The 14,054-nt window shown below is 34.8% G+C and overlaps 1 long non-coding RNA gene across 2 annotated transcripts in view; it reads right to left on the bottom strand.

Annotated features, from left to right (window-relative positions):
* LOC123608760 overlaps positions 1–13,833 on the bottom strand; it is a 279,816-nt gene extending 265,983 nt beyond the window's left edge. For both annotated transcript variants that reach the window (XR_006717427.1, XR_006717426.1), the window contains exon 1: positions 13,745–13,833. This is a non-coding gene — a long non-coding RNA (uncharacterized LOC123608760). The remainder of the gene's footprint in view (positions 1–13,744) is intronic.
* Positions 13,834–14,054: the final 221 nt, after the last annotated feature.

Raw genomic sequence — 14,054 nt, 5'->3', positions numbered from 1 at the left:
CAAAAAATTACTGCAATCCTACTATGTGCCATAAAGACCAATAGTCTAGGTTACTTGCTTTTAAGGAGCTCCAGATTGAGAAACAGAGAAATAAAAAAGATTACTGTGTACAATTTGATGATTAAGATTTTTTTAATTTTTTTTAACGTTTATTTATTTTTGAGACAGAGAGAGACACAGCATGAACGGGGGAGGGGCAGAGAGAGAGGGAGACACAGAATCGGAAGCAGACTCCAGGCTCTGAGCCATCAGCCCAGAGCCCGACGTGGGGCTTGAACTTGCGGACCGCGAGATCGTGACCTGAGCTGAAGTCGGACGCTTAACCGACTGAGCCACCCAGGTGCCCCGGTGATTAAGATTTTAAGACAGTGCTATTCCACAGAACTTTTAATGAGGATCAAAATATTTTACATCCCTGCTGTCCAATGTGGTAGCAACCAGTCATACATATGTGGATAACAAGTTCTTGAAATGTGAACAACACTACTGAGGGAATGAATTTTCAAATTTTACTTAATTTTCATTAGTTTAAACTTAAATAGCCACCTCTAGCTAGTGGCTACTCTACTGAACAGCACATTTACAAAGTAAATAAACACACTGAAGAATAACCAGAAATTATTACTAAAAATGAGTTATGAATAATGACTCTAAGTTAGCCAGATATACTCAGGAAAGGGACTTATAAAGATCGAGGGAAAGCACAGAAAGTTACAGACATGTTAGAGATCATGACAAATTCAAAGAACTATAAGACTTTCCAAAATGGATCAGCTGATAGTATATTAGATGTGAAGGCACAGTGGGGGTTGAAAGAAATGAAGGGGATGAAGGGCTTTTTCTGTCATACAGAGTGGTTTAGATTTTATTCTGTTGGCATGGGAGGCCACGAAAGAACTCAAAAGGAAGCAGAACATAATCAGATATGCATATTAGGAAGACTATATTTTGAAATCAGACAGACCTAGTTAAAATTAAGTAAGGTCCTAGAGTAATTGTATTATATAATAAATAAAATGATTAAATAGATTAAAGGAATATCCATAAAGTATTCATACATCCATAGACTACTTAAAGGAACCAATCAGATAACTGACCACAAAGAAAAAAATTAAATCCAGGGACGCCTGAGTGGCTCAGTCAGTTAAGTGTGTGACTTTGGCTCAGGTCATGATCTCTTGGTTCATGAGTTCGAGCCCTGTGTCAAGCTCTGTGCTGACAGCTCAGAGCCTGGAGCCTGCTTTGGATTCTGTGTCTCCCTCTCTCTCTGTCCCTCCCCTGCTCACACTCAGTTTCTCTCTCTCTCTCAAAAATTAAACATTAAAAACATTTAAAAAAAGAAAAACCATTAAAAACATTTAAAAAAGGAAAAAATACATCCAAATCAAAGGTAGAAACTTTAAAGGCCAAAGTTTCTGCTCATAAATACAATTAACTATAAATAGTATTTATGAGCTTAACAAGAACAATTTTTTAAAGTGTTACACAACATGCCAGTTAAAAATGTACAGGTATCATACTGAAAACACCTCATTTTGTGCCCTGAGTACTTTTTCAACTTGGTGTGTTTAAACTTGTGTACCTTGGCTTTGTGATCACATTTTCTTGGCTTGATTCTTGGCAACTGTCATTGTAAGAGGGTTTAGGCAAGATATTCAAGCTACCTTTTTAGAAAAAACTTAATAACTGCTTATTGTCCATCACCAAGTCTGCATCTGAATAAAAATAATATTTAATAAATGTTCAACATACTCTGAAAAGAATTCTTCTCATCTGAATTTTGTAAATTTGGGTTTAGATTTTAAAATCTTTCAAATTCCCTTCTGTATTCCCCTGGTAGCCTAAATAGATGCATAAATCATATTTTCCACAATTAACCCACCTACTTTCCTTTGTTTTTGATTCTTTTTTATTAATGATTCTTCTTTTCAGCTTATGGTTTCTACTAAATCTATTCATGGGCAGGGTGCACAGGATAATCATAGTCTTTGAAAAATGGAGTAACTGTTTCACATTACTAAACAACAAAAATAATTTGATTTTCAGTAGTCAGGTTTTCAAAATACTTCAAAGTCATATTATATGCTTTTAATCAATTCAGTGAAAGGTTAATATTTTGAAATATAAGGACTCTATATATTTCAATTATGATTTTGAATACTAGGTACTCATTCCAAACAAAATGTATTTAAATTTTGTAGCATTTGGTAAATACATTATGTGCTTTTTAAAGAAATGTATTTAATATTTAGAGTACAAAAACATTTTAAATATAATATACTATTCAAGTTGAGAGATAAACAGGTACAAATCAAACAATTATTTTAAGTATATTAAGAATTCAAAATAGGGATACTCCATAACAGTTTTCATTCAGGCATTTAAAGTACACCAGACTGGCCCTGTGATGACATTACTTCCGTGTAGTATTATTTAGCAAGTGAGTGAATTTGATAATTAAAGACCTAAAAGCAATCCTTATGAAATAATTTCATGGCATTGTCCCTGGAGAAAGCCTTACGTGCAGGTTTGGTTTGTTTACTACAATCATACATTTATTGTACAACCACAATACTTGAAAAGACATCAGTGAAGAGGCTGTGGTATTTAGGTGAGCAGGCAGCAGAATCGAATAAAAAGGTGAAAAAAGCATGCTCCATGCCTTCAAAGTACAGAGTATTGTTACTTACTAGTGATGACACAAAGGGTTTGTGCCCAAAATGTGGTGAATAAAGAATCTGGCCAAAATTAACTGTTTGCTTGCTAAATGAATTTCTTCCAATATCATCAGAATTCTTAAATTTTCATAGCAAAGACTTTTTAAATTATACTATTTTTTTTACCATTTCTATGCATTATGCTTTAAAATTTAGAAGTTTCTAATTCCCACAGTACATACCTTTTATGAAAAACAATTCTAATACATATGGTCATTCATATAAGATACACGAACTAAGTGTTCAATTATTATTGGCTCTGTTTGCCTGATATTTCATTTTACATACCAAATAATGATCCTTTTACTTAAAAAAAAAACCTGAAGAGGTAAGAAGAATCAAGCAATACTTTTCTTAAAGGAAATTAAAAAGAATGGCTTCAATTAAGTAATCTGACAGTTTGTGTTCAAAGGATTTTTTTTAAGAGCTTAATTCTTCTGATGGACAACAACCTACTACAATTAAGACTATCTTCTTAGCAGAGAGTTTGCAAGATAATAAACATTTATTAAGTAGTGTTTGCAAAGTATTCCTGCCTTAACGTATGTGTTGACTCATCCCTCTATATTCTTAAGGAGTTTTATAATCTTCAGAAAAATGAAAACCTGTTTTTAAAACACTATAAAATGCTATTTTAGAAAAAGGTATACATTTTATCTGACATATAAATTGCTTTCCAAGAAGAATTTGGTAGCATGTATGGACAATGATAGTCTTACTCTGAAAAGGTTTGTGAGATTTTTAGGCTAAGAACTTTTCAAGTGAGATTTTCCAGTCATAATACATTTTCCATACCATAAATAGTGACTGAAAATAAACACGGGTTTTTCTGAGAGGTAATTTTACATTTTGCCACATATTTGTCACAACATTCCACCTTAAAATAATATTTCTGACTTCTTACTTTAACTGACCCATTAATAGTCTTCCTCCCCAATTTCATGCTTCAGTGTGATCACTAACAAAACAGTCTACATTTCTTAGCTGGGAGGTAATAGCATTTCTGAATGACCTGAAATCCTTTGGAATTATACTCTACCTGATTTTCAAGGGTGTTTAATCCATTTGTATGCTCCAAATTTTCCATTAGAATTTGCATCAGGTCATGTAATATCAGTTTCTACTATGTCACCTGATGTAGCAATAACTTTATATAATGTGACACTGTGTAATGCACAGTTTAAAAAAAAACAACCTTTTTCTTCTATAAGAGTTGGATCTATCAAATGTTGTATCTGTCCTACACCACTGATTTACTTAATGAATGTAACTGCTGAATCAAAAAATATCTAGCTAGTTTTATATATCTCAGGAACTGTTACCTACTAATATTCCTAATTAGCCAAACCATTTTATACCATGAATATATTTTTCTTATATAAAATTGCATAGAAACAAACACATCAAAACAATAAGAAATAAATTACTAAAAGTTCATTTTTCTCCTCTCCTACTTTTAGAAATTGTCAGGTTGGAATGAAAGAAAGCAATATCATTACTGAGTTTTATTTTATGCTCACTTAAGCATTAAATCATGGGGAGGTAACATTACTCCTGGCTAGAATTTGGTAGGCAAAGGATAGTGAATTCCTTCTTTAAGGCCAGAATTTTGTATTATCTTCTAGATTAGTAGTATGCATAGAATGGTTCATCGACTAAATCTGAACCACAGTCTGTTTTTGTACATAAAAGTTTTTTGGAACACAGCCACACTATTCTTTTTCATATAGTCTTTGGATGCTTTCAAACTACAAAGGCACAAATCAGTAGTTGCCACAAAGTATATATGCCTTACGACTCAATGCCCCCCAAATTTCCTCCCTGGCCCTTTACAGAAAATTTTTGCCAACCTCTAGTCTAGATGATTTAGGAAATGTGAACTGTTAGTTACATGATATTAAAACAGACATTATCATAAGAATTCTTTGCAAGGTGCCATAATTTAAAAAAGTAAATAGGTTGAAATACTAAGAGAAATGACTTTCCTTGTAAGTTCCAAGAAACAGAGTCATATCTTGTAGCAAAAGAAGTTTTCATTTCTTATTTAGTACAATGTCCCATAACTTCATATAAGGAAAACAAGCATTTGAAAAGAGCAATCCACCTGCTTATGAGGACAGTTAGTAAGACACCTGGGCTAGGGGGAACTTGCCCTGAGTAATGAGGCATTTGTACTTCTAGTCTGACGAAGCAAGTCTTTAAAACAATATTAAAGAAGAGTGAGTTTCACTCTAAGACTCAAAGAGTGTGCCTAGCACACACTGTAATTCCCAGAGATAATTCCTCCATTCAAAAAACCTGTAAGAGTATCTGGAACTAACAAATTTCATATGCTATAGCATCATCTTTACACTCTATTCCCTAACCACACTGGGAGGGAAATTTCCAAACTCCTCTCTGTCAAAAGACCATTTCTGAAGAGAGTTATAGGCATGATGTTGGACTAGGGGACTGATGGGCCAGTCAGTTGAGGGTAGTAGTTAAGTTTGTTAAGAGAGGCCTACAGTGAGGATTACAGACATAACCACCAATGGACATTGGTGAATAGACCCTATGGAAGGGACATTTACCAGCAGAAGTCTGGTGAAGGAGTAGATACCAGCATCTAGAACTGTGCATGATTTGATGTGAAAATGGAATTTTTTCTTGGTGTCTTCTAATGATGTTTAAATGGTATTATTTAATTTTTCCTTTTGAGGAAGAAGTGCCCTATATAAACGTATTTGCTCTTTTGGAAGACACACTCAGAATCAGTTACTGAAGATCTCCAAACACTGGCTAACTGGAACTCAGTTACAAAAGCCACTTCTAGCTGATCCTGGCCAACTAGAAGTAGGGTGATTGTGATCAATTTCACTATCTGCTATCTCTTAAACAAACAAAAAAACCTCACAAGAATGTCAGCCAAATCCTCATCTTCTATCCATCCCAACCCATATCAACCTGAGGACAATCCCTTGCTTTTACCTTTCCTTACTCCAATCCCTTGTTGAAGGTTTTGCCAACTTGCCTGACTCTTCTGTCCACTCAGGAAATGCGCTGTACTTGGTTTCTGCTTCAGTCTGCTCAGAATCCCCTGGAAACACAGATTCCGTTGCCTGAACACTCACCTTCATATCCATGACAATCTAAAGAGGATCTTTGAATTCTGGGTTTTATATCCTCAAAGGGTCTTGGCTTTGTCTGTTAGTATTATACCTGTACTTACCCTCTGTCTTTTCAGCATTTACTAATCACTAAGGTTCTGGCACGATATTCTGCTATAAACATTAGGGTAATGAAAATGCATGGAAAATCCCTTCTTTCTCAGATGATAACCAATCTATCCTGAATAAGGCTTCAAAATAAACTGAAGGTCTTGGAATAATTTTAGAAATTGGAAATATGATTGATGTTTGCTTCCTTTCTTAGCTTGTATTGCACTTAAACTTTATATATACTTTGCCTTATATTACTTCATTCTTTTTTGTTTGTTTTGTTTTTATCCCTATATTGTGCTTTTGAGTGCTTTCATCACTTGCCATAGCAAATATCTTGGCAAATACAATAACTGGTCTTGACTTACTGTTGCCCGCTTGTTGTATCTTTCCCACTCATCAGGTTTCTTTCCATTCCCTGAGGTTCTTTAACTTAATTAGGATTTAGTTATCTCTGTTAGAAATTTCCACTGATTCCAGAAATAATAATCAGGCAGGAGGTACTAATACTACTGAGGTTCGGAGCAGGAAATGTCAGCAAATACTTGAATATCACCTCTGACTATTAGTGATCTGAAACACCCTTGGGGTTCTGCCTCCACGGCTCACTCTTTCCTTTGAGGCAATTTTAGTTTGGGTCTGATTACAAGATATAGAATCCATTGTCAATAATACAATTTGCTTAAATGATTAATCAGTTGTTCAAATGGAAATAAGAACTGAAATGCTTATATAGTTGCAGAAATTGTTACCAAGTACACACAGCAAGTTTTCCTTGTGGAATTAACAGGACCTGTGGGAAAATTCAGTCATTAAACTTGATTTTGTGTCTGGGACCTTTCAGGACAATAGAGAGTCTCAATCTAGATTTGAAGTTAACAAGGGACAAAGTTTATGAATTAAATTCTCTTTGTGTTCTACTATTTCCATTCTGTTCCTTTAATATGGACACAGAGTGAGATATGCAACAAAAGCACTGTATACATTGATACAGTCCAGAAACCAATCTCTATCTGTACTTTTATCAAATTTAATAGACATGCTTAAAAAGAGTGTCTATCAGGTATCCTACCAAAGGTATGCAAGGCACTGCATTAAAAAAAATGAAGAATCTATTCAGGTGTATTTTCAAGTGCACTCTATATACATAATATAAAGCTGAAGAAGCTCTCAAAAAATTCATTTGTTTCTGCAGAAGCATCTGGAATTTTAAATCTTCTGACTGTAGCTTTGGGGAATAGCAGCTCTCAGGGACAACCTAATCAGTCCTTTCACCTTAAATGCGTAAGATAATTTGACCTCTGGAATCAGAGCCTTGAAGCCTGTACTAGTTTGTTTGCGTGAACTTCCCAGAGACAAAGTTTCTTCTTTTTCAAATGTGTTCAATCATGAAAGCATACCCATCCCCTCCACCCTTTCTAAAGCCCATATACACCATATTTATACTTTTTAACAAAATGACAGAAGGGCAGAATAAAGTGGTGTCAAACCACCAATAAATAACATCATGGACCAGACCACCCTAGGCACTTCAGTGATTTCCTGGAGTTAGACATTAAGGAGAATAACAAGGCTGAAGGAACAAGGTAGCATTTATTCCTTTTCTTCCTGGGAAGACAATGAAAAACTCTAGAGTTGTTCCCTGGTGACAGACACTACAATGCAGTGTCTACAGAACACATCTGGTGATGCTTTTTGGACCAAGTGGGCTTCTACACATCTGTAGTACTCAACGGGACACTATTTTCCCAAGGATTACATTTAGTGCAGTAAAAATAGCATGAGTAGAGCATACCCAACGGTGCTTGTGAGATCTCCAGGCAGTCTTGAATTAACTTACTCCCTGACTTCCTGAGGTACTACAAGGAAATCACTTAGGTACAAAGGAGACTTGGGCCATAATTGTTATTTTTACTGATTACTGAGTTGGGGTAATATTAAATTCCTAGTAGCACTGATGAAAATGATTATTTTTAACAAGGATACAATTTTAATTTAAATTATTTTAAAATTTTAATAAAATTGAAATGACCTCTTAAAAACTATATATTTGGGGCACATGTATGGCTCAGTGGGTTGAGCGTTGACTCTTGATTTTGGCTTCGGTCATGATCCCAGAGTTATGAGATCAAGTCCCGCGTCAAGCTCCACACTGAGTATGAAGCCTGCTTAACATTCTCTCTCTCTCCCTCTGCCCCTCTCCCCCACTAGCTCTTGCTCGCTCACTTGCTCTCTCTCTCTCTAATAAAAATAAAGAAATAAATACAATATATATATGCAGTATGTCTACTGTTTACCATCCAGTAAGATATTTATAAATAGATATTGAAATGAGAAAATGCATTTGAAACCATCTTTTAAATTAAAAACAATTTTAAACTATAAGATACTTTTAGTCACCTTTGAAAAGTAATACTAGATTTCTCATCATAATATGGCTTAGCCTACTGTATACTTACTTGTACATTTAATGTATTTGATGAGCTCAATATATGACCTAATCGGTAAAGCTATTATGATATCATGTGGATGCTTAAAATGGATTCCAGGGGAGAAGAAGGCTCTACATTGCATCAGCCATACTCCTGGCAGGAAGTTGGTGACATTGCCCAACAGTGTAATTAAGAAAAGTTTAAGGGGTGCCTGGGTGGCTCAGTTGGTTGAGCCTCTGACTCTGGATTTCCACTCAGGTCGTAATCTCACAGTTCATGACTTTGAGTCCCACATCAGGGGATAGATACTCTCTCTCTCTTTCTCTCTCAATCTCCCACTCTCTCTGTCCTTTCCCCAACCATGCTGTCTCTGTCTCAAAATAAATAAACTTAAAAAAAAGTTCACAGATGTGATGGACAAGTTTAACTGAAACTAGCAATAGAAGGTAAAGTACTCTCAAGCTATAGTGGGGAGTTGCTGCCACTCCTAGCCTGAAGGGCAAGGATACTAGACCCCAGGGAGAGAAGCACAGAGAGCTTTGGGAGAGGAATGTATCTACAGTTGTTCCTTGAATAACATGGCTCATCCCCTTTAGCCTACTTATATGTGGATTTCTTTTTTTTTTTTTTTTAATGGGCTCTTTTTTTTTTTTTTCCCAATGTTTATTTATTTTTGGGACAGAGAGAGACAGAGCATGAATGGGGGAGGGGCAGAGAGAGAGGGAGACACAGAATCGGAAACAGGCTCCAGGCTCTGAGCCATCAGCCCAGAGCCCGACGCGGGGCTCGAACTCACGGACCGCGAGATCGTGACCTGGCTGAAGTCGGACACTTAACCGACTGCGCCACCCAGGCCCCCTTGGATTTCATATTGGTAAAAATTTTGGTGGTGTGCAATAATTTGAAAAAAGTCACAAATGGACTACATAGCCTAGAAATATGCAAAAAAAATTAAGGAAAAGTTAGACATTGTAAGAATACAGTATAAAATCCATATAACATATAAAGTATGTTTTAATTGATGTTTATGTTATCATTAAGGCTGCCAATCAACAGCTGGGTATAAGTAGTTAAGTTTTAGAGGAGTCTAAAGTTACACATGGATTTTTTCACTGCACAGAGCGTCTGATGTCCCTAATCCCCACATTGTTCAAGGATGAACCATACTGCCATGTTTTGGAGGGTTCAAGCTGCTACCACTGCCTTGGGAATAAAATCCCAACCTTCCTCAACTTTCACCCTCCAATCTTTTGCTTATTATTTACTATGAGTTGAACACAATCTTAGGCCAGAGAGCAGGAGTTCCCATTAACAAAATTCATAAATGTTAGCTCCTTGAGGCACAGAGCAGGGTGGATCTGGCCGGGTAAATAAAGAATATAAAAATATAAACAGAACTAAATTCAGAATTAGATAAATTTCTGAAATGACTTTTCTATGCTAAATATAAAGTGTGCATTAAAAATAAATTTAGTAGTGCCTGGGTGGCTCAGTAGGTTAGGTATCAGAGTCTTGATTTTGGCTCAGGTCATGATTTCACAGTTCATGGGTTTCAGCCCTGCGTTGGGCTCTATGCTGATAGTGCCGAGCCTGCTTGGGATTCTCTGTTTTCTTTGCTCTCTGCTCCTCCCCTGCTTGTGTTCTCATTCTCTCTCTCTCTCTCTCTCTCTCAAAATAGATAAAATTAAAAGAGATAAATATATTTAATTACTATAGATAGTGTTCATTCATTCACTTATTCAGCAAAACTTTTGTGAAAACCTACCATGTGTTCTGTTCTGTGCAAGGCACTGAATAAAATAGAGTAAAATCTTGGATTGCGAGTAACTTTTTGTGAGTTTTCCACAAGACAAGAAAACATTTCTAATAAATTTTAACTTGATAAATGAGCAATGTCTTCCAATACAAGTAGTATGTGTTGCCAAATGTTACATGATCACAACTGAGCCAATGGTTCTTAAAATTCACTTTGATACACAAGTGCTTTGGATTACAAGCATATTTCTGGAATGAATTATGCTCACAAACCAAGGTTTTACAGTAATTTGATACGATACCTTTCTTCAAGAATCTTATCATTTATTCTGAAATATGGGTGAGAAAAGCCAACTATTACAACCCCATCCTATAAAAGAGAAAGTCAACCAGATAGGAGAAGAAGGAACTTAGAGGAAGCTTCAGGAAAAAAACAAAACAGGAGCCAGTGTTAAGGAAGGATAAGAATTAGACAAGTGGACAGTGAGTGAGTGAGAGAAGTGACAGTACAGGAAGAGCAAGTATCACATACAAAGATACATCAGCTCAAAAATCTAGATTCAGAAAACTGGAACTTTTTCAATTTTCCTGGAAGAAGGGAAAAACCTAGGGCCAACGAGGCTGGCCTAGATCATTGAGGTACTCTATTTGATATGTTAGTAGTTGTGCTTTGTCCTAAAATGGATGAGGAGGCTAGGAAGAATTTTAAGCAAAAGAACAGCCTACAGAGATTTGCATCTGAAAAATATAATTATAGCAGGTATATGGAAGAAATATGGGAAGAGTGTGAAACTGGAGAGCAATTAAGAAAGTACCTCAAAATTCAGATGAAAAGTGCCAAGGGCTTTGTATTAGTCAAAGTTCTCCAGATCTCCAGAGAAACAGAACCAATAGGATATAATCTACAGTTGACAAGTTGAAGATCCAAGAGAGCCAATGGTATAATTCTAGTCCAAAGGACAGTATGCTTGAAACCCAGGAAGAGCCAATGTTTCAGTTTGAGTCCAAAGGGAAGAAAAACCCAGTGTCAGTTTGAAGGCAGCCAGGCAGGAAGAATTCCCTCTTACTCTTGAGATGATCGGTTCTAATTAGGCTTCCAGTTGATTAGATGGAGCCCATCAAATTTATGGAGAGAAATCTGTTTCATTCAGTCTACTGATTCAATTGTTTATTTCTTCCCCAAAACCCTCACAAACACACCCAGAGAAACTGGCCAAATGTCTGGACACCCCTTGGACTGGTCAAACTGACATGCAAAATTAATCATCCAAGGCTTCAAATCACGAACAATAATGCAAATGCTATAAAAATATATGTAAAATAAACTGGAAATCAAATGGCTCTCAGAGATGATCATCAAGCCTGATTTCCAGGAACCTGTCTTGTACACCGTTCTAAAATATGATGTCACTGACCACTAGAAGATACACTTGAGGAGGAGTAAATATAGGGGATATTAGGTTTGGAAAGGTTGGGCCAGTGCCAGCATTCAGGAGGAAGGTTTGTTGTAAAATAAAGATTAGCTTTATATGGTCATTATAAACATTCAGAGGGATGGCATTTATATAAGCAATTACTACTATAGTCAAATTACAACCACTCAATATGGGCCTCTTTCATATGATCAGATATAAGAGAATTTGATCTGCCATTTTCATAGAAAAAGAATAATTATGATCAATGGTCCATGTACATTTTACATGTAGATTTATTATATCTTCAACAGATTAATATGTGAGTATTGTAGAATTTTAATTCAATATTTTTGTTAGATGTTATACTTTTACAATTTTCTATATCTTTTCATACCGGTGTTTGAAACAATAATAATAACATTGTTTATTTTAAAAAAATCAATTCAGGTAAATAGCTATTCAATAAAGTATTATGAAAAAAATCCCTTAATTAAACTACCTTTTGTTCCCAACCATTTGTGTAGATAACACTTCCATAACCCTGGACCTTGCTATATATAAAATTACTGTATTTTTAACATATCAAAATTATATTTTTATTAATCACAAACAATAATTACCTAGTTAATTTGTCTTGTGTAGACCTCTATGAAAGTATATGCTATGTGATTACACCCCAAAATGAATACGTTCAATACCATTTGCAAAAAATACATTTGTGGTATTATTTGCAAGGGCAAATAAGTTGGTATCAGTTGCTTATTCAATACTTAAATTCAAATCATATTATAACCCAAAGCCGCTACCACCACCTCCACTTCCTCCTTGTTTTTCACCTTCCACTCAAATTCTTCCCCACTGTGGAGCTTGCTCTGGTTCCTACAGAATTTGCCAAATACTCTTGTTTCCAAGTTCTCTAGAAAATACTCCATACTAAAAATATATCATCTTCATTTATTGTTTCTTGTTTTTGTTTTAATTTGAACTCTGAAGGCAGATAGTAATCTCTTTGAGGTCAGGGGCTCATCTCTTACTTTAGGTTCATTGCACCTTGTAAGCAATGTTAGTAATATTTTTTTGTGTTCTTTATATTGGTACATTTACTTATCCTGAGCCCTACACAGGAAAGACTATAAGAAGCAAAATAATATTCTATATAAGTTATTGCCAGATAATTTAAAATTGAGCAGAAAATTAAACTTACTGGATATATGAGTTTTATATAAAAGAGAAAATAAATAATTTTAATCAACAGCTTAGATCTTAGATCTATGATCTAACCTCAAAGAGATATGTTTTTAATTTTAATTCCCTTCATGATTTTTAACTTCAGATTATGATTCAATTTATGGCATAACTCTAATACGTCTATGTAGAAATCACTTAAAAAAGAAGTTATGTAAAGTTAACTTCTTTATTACAGAAAAATTAAAAATATTTATTTTCAGTACAAAAATAATAAACTAACCACATCAAATTTGTTCCTATTTTAAAAACCTATTTGAATGGACTTATGTATAATTAATACACAAGTTTTTATTCTTTTATTTCCTTTGTAGATATTGTAGCATATTTCTGTGCTTATATATTTCCATAATACTCATTTCTAAAGATAAGGCATCCATGTTCTCCTAAATTTATTACAAAATGAAATTCTATAAATTGAATTTCACTTTTTGGTTTTCTTCAATAGTAAAAATAAAACAAAAAGCTGAAAGAACTCACATTTAGGAATTAATCCAGGTCCAGTAAACAAAGGTAACTATTTCCCAGTGTGTAAACGTCTTCAGTTCTACCAGCACTGACACTTTGCTTCCACAGTTATAAATGCCAATCAATGGTCTAATCTCACTGTGGGATATACCTAAATTCCATTAAAATTTTTAGAAAACAAATTCATTTCTCGTTCTGTTGACATTTTAAAGCATAATTTCATTTTAAATTAGCTAAGTATTTATCCTTAATTCTTTCTAAAATATTGTAGGATTTTGTCCCAGATGAAATTTTAGGGTAGAGAAAAACATTTTTTCATACTCAGAGTATCTTATTGTTGTTGTACTTTATAGAAACATTATTTTCAAATAGGATACATGATGCAGAGAAAAATTTAAATGCAAATATTGAGGTAGTATATTAGGTATGCTACCTATTCTCACTAATCTTCGTTTGTTATTAATTCTTAATCTCTCTTTTGCCATTTTACCAAAGTTCAACAAAAAAAAGCTCACCTTCACAGGAAAGACCCCATTTATCCTTCCAATGTTTCTTGTTTTCTTTTCCTTCCTTACCTAGAAGAATGATAGAGAAAAAAATTCATATCACAGTGTGGTGCTGCTGGTGTGCATAAAAAACCCTTGACAGCCATTTTCCCATCAGCAGTTTCCCTGCTGGCCAGCTTCTAAGTCTCTCCCACTCCCCTTCTCCTCAGGTAACTGGCTGCTAGATGTTTACTGATTAATTTGCATTAAATGTTCTCCTAGCAACCAACACTAGGATAGGATTAGATACTTTTGTAAAAGACTGTTTTCTGTTAAAGAA

Source organism: Leopardus geoffroyi, chromosome B2 (genome assembly GCF_018350155.1).
Source record: "Leopardus geoffroyi isolate Oge1 chromosome B2, O.geoffroyi_Oge1_pat1.0, whole genome shotgun sequence".
NCBI classification, from domain to species: Eukaryota; Metazoa; Chordata; class Mammalia; order Carnivora; family Felidae; genus Leopardus; species Leopardus geoffroyi.
Note: the sequence above shows the minus strand (reverse complement) of the source record. Positions and strands in the feature narration are given on the sequence as shown.